This window comes from Egretta garzetta, unplaced genomic scaffold (assembly GCF_000687185.1).
Source record: "Egretta garzetta isolate BGI_Z169 unplaced genomic scaffold, ASM68718v1 scaffold259, whole genome shotgun sequence".
Classification (NCBI taxonomy): Eukaryota; Metazoa; Chordata; class Aves; order Pelecaniformes; family Ardeidae; genus Egretta; species Egretta garzetta.
Window position 1 is genome coordinate 1,097,582 of NW_009260770.1, and position 21,202 is coordinate 1,118,783.

Here is a 21,202-nt window from a genome sequence, read left to right on the forward strand (position 1 = left end):
CAAGCTAGGAACTGTAGCTATTTTATCTCTTATTCCCTAGGTTATTTCAGAGCCTGATTTGAACTTACAGTTTTTACCAGAGTTTTAATTTACCTCCAGACAGATACACTTGCTTTGTAAATCTGTGGCATTTATGCTGAAAATCTGTTGTTTATGTCCACTTCACGCATTCATCCATGAACAGCTTCAAAGGAGGAATGCTCACACCTCAGTTTGATTGGAGATTCCAGACCAGAGGAAAGTAATATTGTTGATGTGTTGTGGATTTCTTTCTTCTGTGTTGTCTATTAATTTTAATTGGAGTCCCGAGCCAAGGCTATTAAACCAGTTGTTGTGAGAATATCTGACTTTCTGATATCTTCATGCCTTAAATATTAGTCTCAGCCTATTCTGTATTCCCAGAACCCTTATTAGTTTACAGGTGTATATGATCACCTTGAGCATCCAAAAAAACATGTGTCATAAAAGAGTGCTCAAATGAAGAGCAGATTTCTGATCCTTCTGTCCCCTGTGAGCATGACAAAACTGCAACCACTGTTATGGCAAACTTGCTTAATGTTGAAGTCACTCTGAGGTATTTGTTATTATTTTTGTTGAAAAACAGTACTGTGGATATAGGCGTATACTGTATTTCTCAGTGTTTATTGTATATCGCAGTGTTTTGTTTTCTCTGGCAGGTAAATGAATAATCTTTCCAGTGAGATTAAATCTGCCTACAATTATGGTATGCATTTTTTGGAAAGATTTTTCTGAAACGTTTTTCCAAAAAGGCTCAGGCACTTTAAAATGCATTGCTTAACATCTTGGTAAAATTCAAAGGAAGCTAAATAAATTCAGACATATTTTCAGTCTGTATTCTCATAGTTGTAAGGATTTCAATGCCACCATCTGATTTTGAATGGTATGCATTGAGAAGCAGAATTTAAAATTTTTGTTTTCATTTTCAACAAAGGAGGTGCACAAACTGGAAGGGCATTGGCCTATCATCAGGTGTTTTGTGAACAAAATACTATTCTGTTTGCAACTTGATGCATGTTCTTTTTCCCTATCCTCTTCAACCGACAAAAAAAAATATTGACACTTTACAGTCCTTCAGTTTTGAGTTATGTTGGAGTAGCAATGTATTGGTGATGTGTACTTGGAAAATAATTGGGGATTTGATGTGACAATCACTCAAACACTGTGAAAAGACCACATACTTACATATATGTCTCAGACAAAAACTTCTTTAGTAATTGCTAGTGATTAGATTTAATGGTCTGAGTATTGAAATGACAGCACTGAATATTTCAGGCAAGAAGAGGGGAAAGAAAGGTGGAAAATGACCTTATTCATGCAGAAACAGCAACAGCAGATATTACTGACTCATTTCTCTTTCTGCTGAGAAGCCATAGTGAGAAACACTCCTCAAACTGCTTTGCCCATTTAGGTGTGTGCGCAAACACGTGTATGTGTTGCTGCACACACAGATATAAGTTGTTGTAGCAAAAAAACATCATTAGAAGTAAGTCTGCCCATTTCTTTCCATAATATCTGTGTTTCCAATAGAAGCCCCTCAGAATATTTTTCTGTGGCTAATTTGGAAGACTGGTTCACTCTTTCACAGTGAGTTGCCTGTGCAGTGTGGTATTTGCTAACCTCTCCCTCTTGAGGCCTGATGTTCCTATTTTGGCATAAATAAAGGAAGAATGCAGGGGAAAATGCGTCATATTAATCCTGCAGAAACATCTGGGCTAGAAGCACTTTCACGATAGGCGAGGGTGCACAACAGCTTCTTCAAAATAGTACCACTCATTTCGTTTCTGTTGCACAAAGGTCTGTCTTGAAACTGGAGAACTCTGCTTTGACGAATGAGATAGCATATGATCGTTCTGCCACGGCTTCACCCTCCCTGGATTTTCTTTTTTTTCCCAATAAAACCAGCAAATTCATCTTACTATCACTGTTCATCTGTTATACTACATGTTTGCCACTTCCGTCTTACTAAAATGGAAGTATTCATTTCCTGGGTGTGTAAGCACAGAACTCTGTCCTTAAAAAAATAATATTTTTTTAAAAAAACAACAAAAGGACACAGTGTTAATTTGATACACTGAAAGGACAATAGGAACAATAAAAGAGTTACAGAGCTTCAGCTGAAATGATGAGTTTCTCCTTTACCCTTGTGCCTCTTTGCAGATAATAGGTTTTTAAGAACTCCAGTTTTTCAGTTATAGTTCCTAGAAAATTTGTCCAGCAGACCACAATGTTCAAGGCTACACTTGGCTGGAGTAAATATATCAAAGAAAAAGCAATACACTTTAAAAAGATGTATTATGTGCAGTATTTAACAGGAAAATGGTGTGCCTTTTAAAAGACATTCTAAGTTCTACTTACAACTGTGTATGTGAGTATACTTGCAAGTGAGCCAATGGGCTGAAAGTTTAAAGGACCTGAGTTTATCGAAGGAGTTCATTTACCAAGAGGAAAACATGATTAGATTCAGAACTGACCACACCACTTTATAGATTTCCATAAGACTGTGCAATGCACAAATTACTAGCCAAGTGTACCACAGAATGACAGGTGACTCTACCCTCTTCAGCAAAATTAGGGGTTGCGTTGAAATATCTTTGAAAATTTGCTCATGTGGTTTAAGGGAATGTGTTTACTTGTTTGATTTTGCAATCAGCTGAAGCTGTGAGAAAGAAAAAAATTACATGGAATATTTTTTCCCACATTTCAGGTCCATATTTTATCAAGAGATAAGAATATGTGTTTGTTTCACTGTATTTAATGTTTTAGCCCAGCTCTGGTTTGACTGGCCTTGGGGAATAAGAAATAGGATCTGCTTTTGACAGAATAAGATTAGTGTGTTCTTTTGTTGTGCTCTGTGTGGTTGCATATTTAAACTTGAAGCCTTAGTGACTGACAAAGTGAAAGGAATCTAAGATTCAGTTACAAAAGAAAATTTTTAAAGCAGAAATTATTAGCACATGGCAGTTTTTAAAACATGCTTTGGAAACTAGAAGAAAAATATCCAATTCCTTTGGCTATCATTCACTTACATTTTTCCAAGCAACTTGGCAACACATAGTATTAGCTTATTTAGTAGTGGTGGTCTCTGAAATTTATTTTGATCAGCTTTCTGAAACAGTTTTATAGAGACAGTTGTAAACTAAATTGGTAATAGAACAGAAATTAGGAAATTAGGAGTGGAATAGCCTTCAATGGATCTTCAGGCCATCAAAATTATGGAATGCTGTATGTTAGTCTGCCTGTTTTAACATCTATTAATGCTATTGATTTTGGTCTGGATGACTCACCATATCATTGGATTAACTTTATTAAGTAACTTTCATATGAGTTCAGCACCCCCTTTTAAAATCATTATGGTGAAGTTTACCAGAGGATTCTTGTAATTCAGAGATGTACTTTTCCTACACACTAGAGTTAGCAATTTATTGTTCTACTCAAAGCAGTTTTCATGAGTATTCATAGCCTCACAGAGTGGACAAAGACAGTTTTATTTTTAGTAATTCCTCTTAAAGTTGATTTGGGAAGTCAGGATTATGACACATGCCAAGGGGTAGCCCTCGAATATGTATTAAGCAGACTTTTGCATCAGATCTGAAGGCACAAGTGTCATAGAAGACATTCCTGTAAAAGAGTTAGGCTACTGGGGGGAATGGGACGCCAATTATAAAGAGAAAATTGCTTTCGGCTAGTTGTGGTGTATGTTTGTGTGATGTAAGGTACACTTTCATATATGTGTGTGAGTATATACAATCTCACTGGAAAAGTAAACTCTGTGGGGAATGTTTCAGGGGCATATAAAGGCCATGTCAAGAAGAGTTTTGAATGAATCTGAACCTGCTGCTATTATGCTACCAGCAGAGTGCTTGGGCAGATAGCCAGAGGTCACTGGTAGCCACTGGGACCCAAACCACCTACTGAAGAGAGAGCTCGTCTACTACTGAAGGTTCCTCCTTACCCTTCCCAGGAAAATGCAAGTATGTCTGACCTAAAAGTAGCCTTCATTTTATTTTATCTAAGGCATTATACCAGAGGAAACTTTGCTTACTATACCTGCTCACTTCAGAAACCTATCAGACAATATGTCACCACAACTTAAACTCCAGGTTAAGACGCCATTCTTTGGATTGCACCTGAAGTGTGAAAGGCTTTCATTCTAAAGGAACAGGGATATGAAGAAAGATTGCTGAAGTGTGTGACACTGACATGGCTGTGTAGTATATGCATCTAGAATCCCAAAAGTGGAAAAGCTACCGTGGCTGGAAACTACAGCAAGTTGCAAATAGCAGCAATTTTCTGCTTCACAATACACGTAAAGTAGACCAGAGATAGTTGGTTCAGGTCTTCTTGTTAAGGCAATGAATACCAACATAAAATTTACAGTAAAATGGGATAACCTGATTTGTACAACCAGCCTGTATATTAGGCTCAGGAATGGCTATATATCAGGGATGGTGTTTTCTCTGTTTGTATTTTTTGCCCAGTTCCTTACAGAATTGAGATTTCCATGATTGTACACTGAATGAATGTTTATGTGAGTCCTTCTAGATTTTAAACCAGTTAGCCAGATTCACCCACTTTTTTGCAGAGGGGTAAATGTGTCATAGATAGCTCACTTCTACCAGTAGTGTATGGATGGACAGCTAACATAGAGGAGAGAGTCTATTGGTGCCCATATTAAGGAAAAGATAAAGTGTGAATTCAACCCTGATTAGATTTAAACTTGAGAGAGGTATTATAACTGCATCTAGGTGAGATAAAAGTTCATTTGGCATTTGCTTCTTGTTAGGCAAAACCAAACCCCACTCCCACACAGACATCCATTGGAAACACACTCCATTCTTCTGATCACAGAACTTCTATTACACTTCTCATTGATAAAGCTGCAGTGCTCTAAGGAATAAATCAGTTTTACTGCCTTGCATTCTTGCAAAAACAGGATCTGAAATGAAAAATTTTCCCATCATGCAGCAGAGAAGGAAGTAGAAATTACATGTCTCATACTGCAGATTAGCAACATGCCTATTAAACTGAGCTGGCAGCAGTGCCTTAAATTGTCATAGGAATCCCAGGTAGGATTAAAATAAGAGTTTAAGCTGTCAGGTTTGTCTAACTACATGTAAGCTGTATGCAACGAATGTATATTTGAGGCATGGTCACAGGAATAAGATGGCTGAATATGTTGACAGTCAGCCTTTCTCCTTGTATCTGAACTTGGAGGATGACATCCTTGTGTGGCAGACCAAAGCCATTTCTCAGTGATCTTTGTCTTCCAGGCATGACTATTCCCAGATGCCGTGGGTCTTAAGGGTGGCATTAGGACAAAACAATGCTGCAGCAGTCCTTCTCCAGACAAACAAATGGTGGGTTTATCTCTGGAGATTGAAAGAGAATTTGTTAATGGTTTTTGCTTTTTTTCCACTTTGTACTGTGAATTCTAAACAGAAACATGAGTAGAGAAGTACCTTACTCTTTAGTTTCTCACAGTTTCACACTTGGAGGATACTATGACAAGTTGGTATTTTGGCATGAAAGCATCAGGATCACAAAATTCACTATAAATATCTAGTAAATATATTTGGTAAAAACTGTTTGCTGGAAATGCGTAAAAGGAAAAAATGAGAGAAAGTCTTCTTTGATTTTTAAGAGTTTATTTTCCCTGCTTTTTCACAGGCACGCATTTGAGAGTTCAAACTGCCACTGAATGTAGCCAAACTGTCAATGCATATGTCTAACATTACACAGCTCAAACTTGATACTCTCGGGTAACTTGGGGCTCTAATTATATACTGACCTAAATTTTTCAAAAGTGATTTTAGATGTTTCTCTTGGGATGCACAATCTGAGGCTGTTTAAAGAGACCAAATCTTTATAGGCTCAAAATTCCTTTTGTATGTAATTATCTGGACCTTTCTAAGAAAAGAAAAATTAGGAGCGTTAAGGACTTATTCATACCTGGCATTCTGAAATTTGTACTGGCTGAAATGTTAGAGTTCTTGATTTGTGGTGAAGTAAGGAAGGGTGTCAGCAAAACCACCACCACGGACTTCTGGAGGGCAGACTTTGGCCTGTTCAGAACACTGGTTGGGAGAGTCCCTTGGAAGACAGTCCTGAAGGGCAAAGGGATCCAAGAAGGCTGGGCATTCTTCAAGAAGGAGGTCTTAAGGCTCAGGAGCACGCTGTCCCCATGCACCATAAGACAAAACAATGAGAAAGACAACTGGCCTGGTTGAACAGGGAGATTTTGCTGGGACTCAGGAGGAAAAGCAGAGTTTACCAGCTTTGGAAGAAGGGGCAAGCAACTCAAGAAGAGTACAGGGATCTCATTAGGTCATATATAGAGAAAATTAGAATGGCAAAAGCCCAGCTTGAACTCAATCTGGCAACTACTGTAAGAGATAATAAAAAATGTTTTTACAAATACATTAACAGACAAAAGAGAGCCAGGGAGAATCTCCATCCTCTATTGGATGTCAGGGAGAACATTGCCATCAAGGATGAGGAAAAGGCTGAGGTACTTAATGCCTTCTTTGCCTCAGTCTTTAATAGCCTGACCAGTTTTCTCCAGGGTACTCAGTTCCCCGAGCTGGAAGACAGGGATGGAGAGTGGAATAAACCCTACATAATCCAGGAGGAAGCAGTTTTCAATCTGCTATGCCCCCTGAACACCCACAAGTCTATGGGGCCAGATGGGATCCACCCAAGAGTGCTGAAGGAGCTGGCAGAGGAGCTTGCCAAGCCACTCTTCATCATTTATCAGAAATCCTGGATAACAGGGGAGGTCCCAGATGACTGGAGGGTGGCAAATGTGACGCCTATCTTCAAGAAGGGCCGGAAGGAGGATCTGGGGAACTACAGACCAGTCAGCCTGACCTCAGTACCAGGGAAGATTATGGAGCAGATCATCCTGAGTGCGCTCACCAGGCACGTACAGGACAACCAGGGTATCAGGCCCAGTCAGCATGGGTTCATGAAAGGCAGGTCCTGCCTAACCAACCTGATCTCCTTCTATGACCAGGTGACCCACCTAGTGGATGAGGGGAAGGCTGTGGATGTTGTCTACCTGGACTTCAGCAAAGCCTTTGACACTGTCTCCCACAGCATTCTCCTAGAGAAGCTGGTGGGTCATGGCTTGGATGGGTGTACTCTTTGCTGGGTAAAAACCTGTCTGGATGGCTGATCCCAGAGAGTTGTGGTGAATGGAGTTAAATTGGTGGCTAGTAACAAGCAGTGTCCCCCAGGACTCAGTCTAGGCCCAGTTATGTTTAACATTTTTATCAGTGATCTGGATGAGATCACTGCACCTCTGATACTGTGTTGTTTTGTGCCCCTCACTACAGGAAAGACATTACATTGCTGGAACATGTCCAGAGAGAAACAAAGCTGGTGAGGGGTCTGGAGCACAAGTCTTATGAGGAGCGGCTGAGGGAACTAGGGTTGTTTAGCCTGGAGAAAAGGAAGCTGAGGAGACACCTTATTGCCCTCTACAACTACCTGAAAGGAGGTTGTAGTGAGGTGGGTGTTGGTCTCTCCTGCCAAGTAACAAGTGATAGGACAAGAGGAAATGGCCTCAAGTTGTGCCAGGGGAGATTTACATTAGATATTAGGAAAAATATCTTCACCGAAAGGGTGAAAGCCACTGGAATGGGCTGCCCAGAGAAGTGGTCAAGTCCCCATCTCTGGAGGTATTTAAAAGATGGGCAGACGAGGTGCTTAGGGACATGGTTTAGTAGTGGGATGGCAGTGTTAGGTTAATGGTTGAACTTGATGATCTTAAAGGTCTTTTCCAACCTAAATGATTCTATGATTCTATAAAGTCATCCATAATTTCTTATAAGTGTCACCTGAGGCAAAGTGCTAGAGGAAGTCTGGCGCCAAAGACAGTGATTGAGCTGAACTGTTAAAGGCAAGAAAGCATCTGATTGGGAGGTGTTGAGAGTGACCTAAACCAGGAGGGATGTACTGTTTTATAATATTTCCAACTGAAGGAATTTTACACATCTGGGTAGCATCAAAAAATCCAACAAACCCCAAAATAATACTGATTAAATAGCTCACAAAACCTGTAAACTCAAAGCTGAATTCCTTCATTTGGAGTTTTTTTCCCCTGTGAAACTTGCAGTTGTACTTATTGCTTCCTGCATTTAATGCATGTAAAATTTTATTAAAAGATGTGTTTTCCCAAAAATGTATTTTTCTCTGTTTGAATTGCACAGAAGCAATTTGAGGTACAACTTAAAACCAACCAAACACCTTTGGCCTGAGAAAGGACAGAGACTTGTACCCTAACATAATGAACAAAAACAAGAGTAACTGAGGAAGAGTGTAGTTACAATGAAAACTGAAAGTCAGACAGTCAGCCTATGCTTCTTTAATACTTACCCATTTTTTCTTATTTCTCCATTAAAAAAAGAAAAGGATATTTTATCAGTCGCTTTGTGTTGCCCTATTCAGCAGATAAATTAAATGGTGCGTGTTAGCTGGTTTGTTCAAATACATATCTTCACTATGTTATTTGATCTTGGTATAATCTAATCACTTTTGAATACAGATATTGCTGTCATCTGTTATGCCTGTAATTAATTAATCACCATTTAATTCATTTCCTATTATAATACAGCAGATGTTATCATGTGATACCTTGTAGTGCCATTTTCTATTAACTGGATTTGGTGTTGTGGACTGAAATTTAACCTTTAAGGAACCCACCATTCAAAGTTATCTCTAAAGAGTTTTAATTCTCTACAGAGTTGTGCTACAGATAATTTAATCTGCTCTACTTAATCTTTGTGACATTAATTATTGCATATGAAAGATTCTTTAATTCACTTTGCCTGTAACGGTTTTGCTGTAGCAATGGTCTTCTTAACGATTTTAGTACACATTGGGTCCTCATCCAGTTTACCTGTATTCCCAGGAATAACTGTAGCCAGGTCAAACTGTCTCGGTCATCTCAAAGGAATTCAATAATGTTACGTTTACTGACAGCCTCAGAGATCTGAGATTCAGCAAGTATTAAAAAAAATGCTATTAAGAATCTAGATTGATTTCTCCTTTTCTCCTTCATGTTTTAAATTCTTTTGGTTTCTTTTTAAGACAAATGTTCCATATTACCATATTGCACTTTTATTTAATAAGATTCGTATTCATCTTTTTATATTTCAGATACCTCTGTCTCTGTTATAAACACAGGTTTTCTTGTGTGTGAATCTCTCCTATTCACACTCATCTTAGGTTTTTCCATAGTATTTGAAGAAACTTCAGGTACCTGCTTTTAGAAACAATTTGTGCCTCTGGAGCAATAGGAAGAAGTTGGACTTGTCACCAGGATTTCATCCAATATTTCTCTAAGTTCTAAAGCCATGAAATTACCTTCTGCTCAGCATCAAGGTAGAAGGTCATCATGTTGTCCTGAAGCAGACAGAGAAATAGAGAGATTTCAACTTCCTCCATCTCTCCCCTTTAGTCTGGAGAGTCACTGGGCACAGCACAGAGTAGCCTCCCCAAAATATGAGTGTGCACATATTACCAGGCATATTGTGGCAGGAGCACTAAGTGCTGCTCTCTTCACTTCCCAGCTGTACGTCAGTAAAAAATGGTTCTTCAGTCCCTCCTCTCTTACTGTGCCTTTTCCCAGGCAAAAAGTTGGTCAAAGCAATTTACTGTTGTGCTCTATACCCACTCTTTCACGTTCATCTGGTCCTGGTACATTCACTGGGTCAATCAGCCCTACTCATTGCTGGGTCTTTAAAATAAGACCTACTCATCTCTCATTTATGTGTAACCTGTGAATCCCAATCTATGGTTTTATACCAATTGCTATTTAACACAATCAATAGCCATACTTCTTATTTCTGACGCATGGAATAGGACCTTCCCATTCATTCTTAACTGTGCCTTTCCACATAGAAAATGCCTGTGAGTGGCTATTTCATTTTTCTCTTTTGGCTTCTTTTGGCAAGAAACTTCTGGATCATATATTTGACAATTTCTTCATGTACTTAGATTGTAGAATAGATCATAGAATGGTTTGGATTGGAAAGGACCTTAAAGATCATCTAAATGCAACTCCTCTGTACTTACTTGAAGACTGAGCACTAGCATATAGGTAAACCTTAGGGAAGCCATTGAAAGATGCTTTTTCCTACTGAAAAAAAAAAAAGAGGATTTGGTCAAATGAACTCTAGGAGGGGATGTTACCTAGAAGATTCTTCCTAATGCCTATTTTATATTATTCGTTATTCAAAAAGGATAAGCAGGATATTTCCCTGATATACAATAATAAACAGAGGTTGTCTCTGCACCCTGATAATGATTGTCTTTAGCAATACTAGGGCATGAGAAACAGAGGAAATATACATTACCTTCTGGAAAATGATGTATTTGTAAACTGAACTCTGAAGTTGTACAAGTGAAAAAAAATAAGATTTTTTCCAAAGTTGTTTTCTGGAGAGCTAATTTTGGCTCTATGTACTTTAGATATATATAACAAGGAATCTTATTTCAGAATATACACACCAGAATGAACTCTTATGTCCTCTGTCATTATAGAATGTCATATGACCACCCACATGACCACATCTGCAGGACTGCAAACTAAACTTCTTGCTATATATAATAATTATTATTCAGTGTAATATGATCAATCAAATGTCAGTTTCTTTAACTGTATGTATGCACTACATTAAATTTCATTAAACTACGTACACAGCAGAAAATAGCTTATAATGTAGTTACATCACTTAATAGATTTAAAATAATTAATTTCTCTTAGAAAAAATATAATACTCTGGTCAATGCTGAAACATGCTTATTTTAAAGCATGTGCTTACATGCTTTGAAACCAGTGCAATATCTGCTTTGGTACTGCCCTCTAAACAAGCAGTGCATCATGACCTTTTTCTGACTCAATCCCAGCTGACACACACAACAAACCTGCTGTACTCAGAAAGTTTGTTGAACTAATTAATTTTTTACTAAAATTCTATTAAACCTCAATAAATACTGCACACGCCTAGATATGATTCAGTAGAGTGATATGGGGTTTTTACGGTTCTGACGATCAGTAACTGGTAGAATAATTTTGCTACAAATTAGTAATGTACATATAATTTATCAATTTCATATATTTCTATTCCAGCAATGGCACGCTTGTGTTTCTTTACTTATACACTTACAACATGTAGCTATAGGATGCCGTTATCTGAGAACTTTAGTATATCTGCTTCCTGGCAGGGGGCATTTTTAAATTTCAGACATATTCTCTTATCATCATTTTAGACAAACTGGGAAACTATTAAACTTAATTCTTTGTCTATGGACTACTTCATTTTTACTGATAAGCTATCTAAAAGCAAATCCATTATTTCACACATGCAGTAGACTATAAATTTCCAAGCCATATGCAAAACTTCAAGATAATGTGTTTCTAATACTTCTGCTTATCAATCCGCCCATTCATAGCTATGCATAATTCCCAAGGACAATAAAGGGTACTGAATATTTGTTTACCAAAGGGATATAAAGAAATGCCCAACTACTGTATTGAGCCTTAAGAAATAGTGATGTCTTGAATTTTCTGCTACTGTAAAACTTAATACACAAATTCAATTTCAGCAAGTAGACATGAAACTTGGGATTTTCATTTACAAAATAGCTAATTTACACAACTGTGGCAATGTAAAAAAAGCACTACAGGTAAGCAAATATTATATTATATAACGCTTTAATTTCTTCAGCAGGCTGAAATGGTTTAAATATAAATTATAATTACACTGGCAGTTTTACTGAGATATGAATCCACATACAAGTATCTTACCAGGCAAGTATCAATCCTTGCACTTGAGATACTCTGGGGAGATGTGCTGAACACCAAGAAATCATAGCAAAACATTAGGTGCCAGAAGAAAACTCAACAGACATACAGCTAGTAGAGCAAGAATTTGATCTTCTGTCCTCTACTGTTAATTCCCAGTGTGTTTTTTCTTTCCATCTACCCATTAAGTTTAGCATAGATTTACTCCAGAGTTTTATTATATTAAAACAGTGGTGGTTGTTAAAGTGGTATACTGTACTGCAATAATCACAGCCCAGTGATAAATACAGAGTACGTAAGTGGGCCCATCTTCTGTTTCTTACTTGAGTGGAAAAGGACATGGGGATGCAGTATATAGGCATTCATCTATTTTTGGCATAATTCTTTAACTTTGCAGGAAGTGAAGGAATCGTGCCCTGCTGTTATCAACAGTTTGTGGCTGGTGCCAAAACTTGCTGGTGAAAAAATGTGGTTTGAATACAGAAAAAGTTTAAAATAATCACTAACACTGCAAAATATTCTTTATTACTGTATTAATAATTTGGCTTAAGCCAAGGAAGCATGTGTTGCAGCAATATCAGCCACAGAGAAAAAAAAATTTGCTACATTAGAGAGCTTCTTTGTAGTTGGGCCACATCTTGAAGCTGTCCACTGGCCATGAACAAAGTAAATATTATGGGCCAGTTGGGGCTCAGAAAGCAGAGAATAGTTATTCTAGCTCTCCATTCCCAACACCAGTGCTGACAAGGTAGGTTTCATTCATGAGTCACATTAACTACCAGTCTTCCAGATTTGCACTGCCCCTGTGAAGACAAGCACCATCGTTTCTGCACCTCCTCTTCCAGAGGAATCCAGCTGGATTTGGATGAAGCCTAGAAAGTGGAATCAGTCATGTGGAGCAGAGGAACTGGAAAGACGATGAAAGCACTGAGGTTCAGCAACAAACTGGTAGAAAAATACAAAACTGCAATGTCTTGCCATGAAAAGAGGACCTGTCCACGTGGGACTTTTTTTTAATAAACTTTCAATGAACTTTTAAAACTGATCAGTTAACAGAAAGAAATTAATGTAAATGTCCTTGTTCAAAATCAAAGAAGTTTAATGCAATTTAGTTTTATTTACTTAATGGATAAACTCACACACTTATGAATTGGCATCTTCTGTTCCCAAAACTTGCTTGTCTGTGGCTTCAGCGGTAAGCACATTTTTATTGACTATGGGTCTTGTCTCTACTAGTAGTTCTTTGTGACAAGTGCCAGCCTGCAGCCAGAGCTCATGGGGATCTTCTGGGATGGGAATCAAAAAGAGTTGCTCCTCCTATGAATAAAGCACTATCATATACTTGCAGTCTGCAATACACTCTTGGTCAAAATTCTTTAGGAAAGACCTGTGCAGGTACACGAAGGGACATAACCATTCAAAAGGCTGCAGTAAATCTGATAAAAAAATGACTGCAGACCCTTCTCCCAGATACCATTCTTCATCCTTTATAGGAGTAATAAACATAATTACACAGGTCCCTAGCTAAATACATCATGAAAATATTATGAAAAAGTAATTCAACTAAGTTAACAGATTTAACCTAAGAGAAGAAAAGTTCAACCTCTCAAAGAAACCAAATATTTTATTAATACATTTAGTTTTCAAAACACTTGACAAGCCAAATAGTTTTAATAATTAAATAAACTGTGTCTCATGTCCCAGTAATATCTCTAACCTTTTATTATTAAGCTAGAGTCTGGGATTTATGATGTCTTTCTTAATCTTCCCTCTGAGAATCACACTTACCGCACACTGTAGGATGTGCATAAAGTCAGTCTTTTATTTATTTTTGTATGTCTGCTATTTCTTTCCTTATTAAAATGTCTAAACCTAAAATTGTTCTCCTTGCTTCACAAAGAAAACTGAAATACATATTTAACCTACCAAAACCATCTAACATTTTTAACAAAGCTTTCAACATCCGTGGAGTGTTGGAAGATGAGAGAAGACCTGAACAAGTTGTTCGGGACAAGAGAGTCTAACACTCCTTAAATGGTTCTGCAACCAATATTTCATGCTTTTCCACTGATGTACAGTGTGAGAGACACATTCACCTCTATCTACCACAATGAAGGTAGACAGATGCATAAATCTAGTAAACCCACAGTAAGTTATAGAAGCAGTCATGCACACTCAAGAACATCTGCTGGATTTCATCTTTGCCAAGCAAGGTCCCTCCCACCACTCTATTCCTAGTACAGCCCAGATCTGCATTACCTCTTTTAAAAAGTTAATTTTACCCTGGATTAGACCTGGTGTATACTGAACAAATATGTCACCATACAATACCCTTAAAACTCAAAAAAATATTGTGTTGACCACAAAAATTTTATTAACAATTAATCTATATTCCATACATTCCTGTTGTGGAGAGAAATCCCTGAACACTAAAATTTTTTTAAGTGCTTTGGCATTTATGTTTTTTTTTTTTCCAAAGCAGTGAACTGTTTCTTTGTTGTTCATACAGAGACCTTAGTGTTTGCACCATAATGCAGATCCTGATGGCAAAACAGCAGTTGGCAAGATGACATCTAATTAGTATTGCTCTTCCCCCAAGAAAGCATTCATAATTCCTAGTTCTGCTGCTTTCCCAATCCTTGCTCCTTTTTTTTGTTTGTGTTCAAAATTTCCTCCTATTGCCCTTTGTTAAAAAAAAAAAAGTGCCTTCACACATGGGGTATTTCACTGTGGTTATTTGTGATTATTATTGTAACTCCTAGCATAAAGAACGCTTCATTGGGTCCACTTAATGGTACAAGGCTTATGCTATACCTGGTATATGGGTAGAAACACATGGAAGAGAGTAAGAAAGTGAGTATGCACACAGTGGCCCCCATGTTTTTATATATGTTCCTAGCTTCCAGTAAACTGAAGTTTAGGGACTTTCAGAGCAACAAGTTGTATGTGAAACTTTCTTCTCAGTGCCCCTGCATACCCTTATATTCCATGATATCTCTGACCTCTTTTTGCACCCATCCCCTGGTAATGAGTTCTGGGGTTTAATTATACGCAGTGTGGAATAGCACTTCTTTCTGTTTTACACCAGCTGGCTGATCTTTTCATTTTCTACTCTTGTGTTCTTTTATTGTGAGGAGAAAAAGAATGAGGAGTGATTATTCACTCTTCCATACTGTTCATATTAATGAGTATATTTATATGAACATGCATAATAATAAATATTAACCATGCCTTCCCATTTTTTACAAACTGAAGAGTATTAATCTATTCAATCTCTCTTTTTGTAGAAGCAGCATCACTCCCAGGATCAGGGAGTTTTATTCAGTTGCAGTTTTATTGTAATTGTACTGTTTACTCTATGGTTTAACTGAGTTTACTCAGTTACAGTTTTACTATATTCTGGGTGAGCAGTAGAAAAGGAGGGTAGAATCAGAATACATGCAGTGTCAAAAATACAAATGTAACATGGATTACTTCAGTGACATGACTGGTTTTGTTGGGTTTTGTTCTTTCTTCCTTTTCTTTGTATCCATCCATCTTGCCAAAAAGAGGTGGTTTTCTTGTTCAGAAGAAGGTGTCTATTCATGTGACATACAGACTTAAATTGAGTCCTGTCCAAAACCCAGAAAAATAAGGATACACATTAACCCCTCTTTCTCACACTTTTCCTATGCCTACTTACTTTACAGTCCTTACTCTCAAAAAAAAAAAAAAAAAAAAAAAAAAAAAAAGAGCAAACAGCTTTCAGCTCATTCCAGGTATGTTTATCACAGAATGAGGAACTATATTGATCCCAATTTTTTCACAATATATTCATTTTATTGGATTTATATGTAGGTGGTGAGTGGGGAGGACAAATATTTTACCAATAGGAAAGTGACCACCGCTTTTCTTTTGCAAGTTATGTGCCATCTTGTCATCTGCTATCTTTCATTAAAGAAGAAAATGAGGTCGATCTGAATAAAGGTTAAAAAAAACAAACCTTCAGAGTTCAGCCAGTTATTTTTCTTGCCATTAACCCAACTTCCAATTCATCCTCATCAGAAGCTTTCTGTGCATTTATACATCACCCATTCCCTGTTCTTTCTTGCAGACTTTTTTTAACAAAAACACCTACCACTACAACTGAGCATAGCTATGCTGACCTGGGATTCTCCTTCAGGAACAATCCTCTTCTGTTCCCATAACAGAATATTCTATTTTCAGTAAGCAGAGAGCCATTTAGAGGAACTATGGCCTCTTTGATCCATGACTTTATGCCTTTGCATATATGGCTCAGAGTATACTGGCTTTTATTGCCACCATATAACATTATACCACACATCTAATAAGTTGCTCACTGACTCCCTTCCAATGTTACTACTTCTGTGGATTTTCCCTCACATTGATTCATACTGTTCTAGCTTTAATGTATTAGTATGCCTTTTTCTGAGTAGTAGCTTTTTTGTTATTTCCTGCCCACATTTCTCCCTAGGGCCTTTGCATTATGCTTCTGTCCTCACTACTATTTGTGACTCTTCCTAATTTAGTATCATTTGTGCATTTCATTAACATGCTGTTTATTCTTTCTTCCAGATTGCTAATGAAGATGTTAAATAGGAACAATCCCGAAACTGCACCCTTCATTACCCTACTAGATATTTTTCCCCTAGTCACTATCATAATCTTTTGTTTATAGTCTTTCAGCCATTTTTAACCCACATGCTCCTATAAAAACCATTTCAATTCATTTTCCACTTACGACTGCAAAAACCACTGCAGTCAAAATTTCAAGAACATATGGATACAGCCTTGATGCTCTGAAAGTCACGAGAATTGCTGGTAACCAAGAATTTTCTGGGTATCACCATTATATGTCAAGGGAGAGAAGATTCTAGAAATCAAATTGATGGTGGTGTTTGAGACTATGTGTATTGGTCCTGCTATGTTCTTCTCACTTACTGTCATATGTGCAGTTACAGTCAAAACCATTATGAATACATTTTCTGAATTGTATGACAAAAGCTGCATCTTCAGTGCAGCAGATTTCTTACATATTCACAGGTGGATACGTAATGGAATTAATACTTTCTATTTTAATTTTATTCAGTGTAACATACTGTAGATCAGTAGCTAGATATCAATTTGTTAAAAATAGTGGTTAGGTTTTTTACTGCATGGAAGCATAACGGGTGTTAAAAAACATTCCTGTTTGTTTGTTAGCTAATAATTTGCCACTCAGAACCACGTAAGCTGGGCGAGAGAAACAGATGTACTGTAGTTTGAAGCTTTGTGAGGAGAATATTTGCACAGAGATTTCAGTTCACATCCCAGATTAAAACAAACTTAATTGTGCTCACTGACTCAAATTGTTCCCTTGTTTACAGCGAAGCACCTTTATTGATTCCAAGCCCAATGTAACAGCAATGTTTAGGTTAGTGTACAATGCTGGGAGACACAGGATTCTTTATGAAAATAGAGTACCTCAAATTTATAACACATTGATGTTGGACTTTAAAAGGATTTTTTTTTTTAATACAGTCTGTTGGCTTAATTGCTTCTGTACAATTAAGCAGTCCATCTATTCAAATAAAAGAAAAAAAAGTCCCGCTTAAAAATGCTCTTTTGCACTTCAAAAGGCCATATATTAGAGAACTAATTGGTACAGTTTTCACACTTTACAATTGGCTTTCTTTTTTTTCACATTGATTTCTTTTTTCTTCTGGATTCTCTCTTCATTCTGCTCCTGTCTTTTTATGATTGCAACAGTTCAGTTCACATAGACATAGACAATACTTCATGTAAGCTTAGGAGGTGCGAATGATTGCAAGTTTCCTCAGGACTTTTGCTGGTATTTCTTCGTAGCATAACTTTTCTCACTGACTGTGATGTTGCTTCTCAGATCTTAGAGCCTGTTTGCTGAAGCTGTTGTGACAGATGTGTGCCGCAGACGTAGCAGAGCTAGTTTCACACCAGCTAGCTCAGCTAAAAATCTAGCTTGGAATAGCAGAGAGGGTCAGCATGAAGCACAAAACGCTATCTTTGCTGATGTCCATGCTGGCATGGCTAACCAGATAAGAGTACTCAACACAGCTAATGTAGAGCTCCCCTACTTGTGTATGACAGTTTACAGCCACAGTGATGTTAGCTGACCCTAGAGAGGAAATTGGGTTTCAGAAGTCAGTCTTGTGGATAAAACATCTAGTAGATCCTAGTTTAATTTCTAACTTGGCCTTTTACATCCTTGAGCAACTCATGGGAACAAAGACTCTAACATCTTGGGGTGCAGTTCCTATTGCTTTCAGTGCTAGAGAGCTTCCTGCATAACTCTGAGCTCATGCTTCTTTGTCTTTCCAGGCTGCAATTCGAACTCCACAGACACCAGGAAATCCCAGATTTGGGCAGAGGTTCTTTTTCTTATGCACAAAATGAAGGTGAAAGTGCTTTCCTTCTCCTGTCTCTTGACTGTTTCACCTTTTTACACTGCAAACTCTTTAGTGTAAGGACTGCACCTTACACTGCATTACTTGAGTGACTGACATTCTCAGATCTCTTGCCATTACTATGACACAAATAAATGAGAATAATAAATTACTTTGGTGATCCTTCTAACCAGGTTATCACATTTGAATGGTAGAATCCCAAAACATGAGACCATAAGTTAATTAAGTATGTATGTATTATTATAAATTTTTAAATTATTGTTACTATCATTACTACTGAATTTTTTACCAGGAGAGTATACAAAGGCAATACAGTTCCCACAGCTGATTCCAAAATAATTTCATTTTTCCTCTGACTGGATGCACGGACAAAAGCCTCAGTTCCCAAGAGCATGGTGGTTCTCCTCCGGTTGTATCCTCTGTGGAGTGCAGCAGTATGTACCACACACAGTAGCTTCTCAGGTCTGGTGTCCTTCTTCCCAACTAGCAGTTGCAGTGAATGTGCAGTGCCTGAAGTTCTCCTTCCATTGCAGGTGACACAGAATCCTGTTCTTTGCTGCAGAGATAAGAAGAAAGAAAAGCAGCTAGCCGTGCTCTACAGCGCAGCAAGGAACAGTCTGACTTGTGTTCATTGCCCACCCTTTTTCCACACCAACTGTTTTGAGCCAGTGCTAGAGGGAGGACATGCTGCTGTCTTCCAGCAGGTACTGTTGCCACCGTTGCATATGGTCTTTTGTGCCTTTGGAGACTGAATGCCTTTGGGACTTGCCACAGATGTAAGTCTCTTCTGCACCATCTCTTTCAATGTATCAGCAACTCTAAAAAAGTTGCAGTCTAAGTGCAGAAGGCAATGAAGACACATACCTAGAGGAAATACAGCTCCAAGTTCATGCAAAGACGTCTTCCCAAAGGAAATAATTTTAATAATATTCTAAGTTGTTTGCTTTATTTTTTTTTTTCAAACGTAGAGCTTTACTTCAGTCTCAAGAGGGGAACATTGCACTGCAAAGCTCTATCATAATGAAACGGTGTAAATCTCCGTCTACACAGTTATGTATCTGACCATACACAGAGACATATTGTGTATCTATGCACACACCTGCATATATTTGTGTGTGCTTATGTGTATGCAAAATATGTAACTTAGGTCTCTGCTAGCCTGGGAATCTCCCTATCACGCTCCATCTCACAATGCAGTCATGTCCTATAATGCCATTCTCTAAAATAATCTGCCTTGGATGCACTACTTCCAGCAATAATTGCCAGGCAGATGGTGGTGGTAAATTAGGCAGTATTATTGGTAATAAAAGTTAGAAGCTTCAGATTTTCTGAATGGCATATTCATATAAAGACTTTCAGAAACAACATCTTTAATGACAGAACCAACATCCAATTTCATCTTCCCTCCATTTCCTGGAATATTTTACTAGTACTTGTTCTGTTGTGTTCTGTCTTTTGTTAGTGACTGCTGTGGTTGTGTTGTTTTTAAATACCACCTATTTCCAAATAACTACTCTCTGTTTACTTATCACCACCAGCTTTCTCACCAATTGCTATCAATACCTATGCCCTGCATAGGGAAATCACACAAAGTTCCACACTTTAACATAACATAATACAAAAGCATTTGCAAAATAATGTAGGCAGCAGTGCTTCTGGTTGCTATTACTTCCACTGCAAATAATGCCATCTGCTTATCATTATGCCCCAGTGCATGCTATTTTACATGTGGACAGAACTTGTAATGTGTTGTTCTCTCTGTAGTAAACAGCTTGAATACTATGCCCTGGAATAATGTAATGAAGAATACCCTCTTGGCTTTTTCCAATTAATTTTTCGGCAACAATTTATAATAGAAAGCTGTAGTTAAAAGGCAACAAATACTGACTTGACCTTTTAAATTGAAATTCCCATGGTTTAGTTTTTCTGGAAGCAAGAAAGAGAGGTTCCAGAAAAACAAAATATGAGCAGTAGCCAGTAATAAACCCAGAAGTTTCTCAAAAGAACAGGAAAAGCATAATAAAATGTTAATAAATTTGAACAGTTAGTATTAGTATGAATGCCAGGTCACAATTCTGCAAAAGCATCACATATTTAGATGTTGCTTTTGTCTATTATTGCTCTTTAAACTTCACACACACAGTGATTTAAATCTCACAGCAGAGGTTGTTTATCTTTCCATAGTTAGGAAAGATTAATTCAATTTGGAATTCCAGTCCAATAATCTTTGTACTATGTAATATGCAAAATAACTTAAGATTGTGTGTGTGTTTCCTGGCCACACAGTTTATAAACAAAGCATGTTTATGGACTTTTTTTCCTGTCCTTTCATTTACTGTATTCTGGCATTCAACAGCAAACCTTCAACTTCAGTCAGAAATTCCTGATGCAAAAAGAGGCAGATCTCCAAAGACTATTTTCAAGAGGCAGGGTCGTCCTGCCTTTTGAATGAAGACAGGGTTGGGTTGGGTCTTTTCCGTCCTTCTGAATGAAAATAGGGAATTTAAAAAAAAAAAAAAAAAAAAAAAAAAGAGGTAAGCAACTGTCCTACAAATCCACTGTCCTTTTTTACCAACAATTACATTTCCACAGTTACAGATTTGCTGAGCAGCGAACAGTGGTCATTTCTCACCAAGCTGTAAAGACAAGTTTGCATTATCTGTTCAGGCAAGATTAAAGGTGTACAAGGAAGTTAGATCAAATACTGAACATCAGAGGTCTACGTCTGATTTCTCTGGGAAAGTTCCAATTTGATTCCACTTGAGATGAGGCAATGGTCGATGGTTCCTGGTGAACATTCATCACAGGCTTCAGAATGAATCAAACATTTCTCACATGGTGTATTTTATATTTAGAATGTCAGAAAACAGCCTGGAAGACTTCCTGCAGGCAACAATCGGCCTGAACTGTATCTCTCTTTAATTTAGAATTTAAAACATTTGATTTTGAT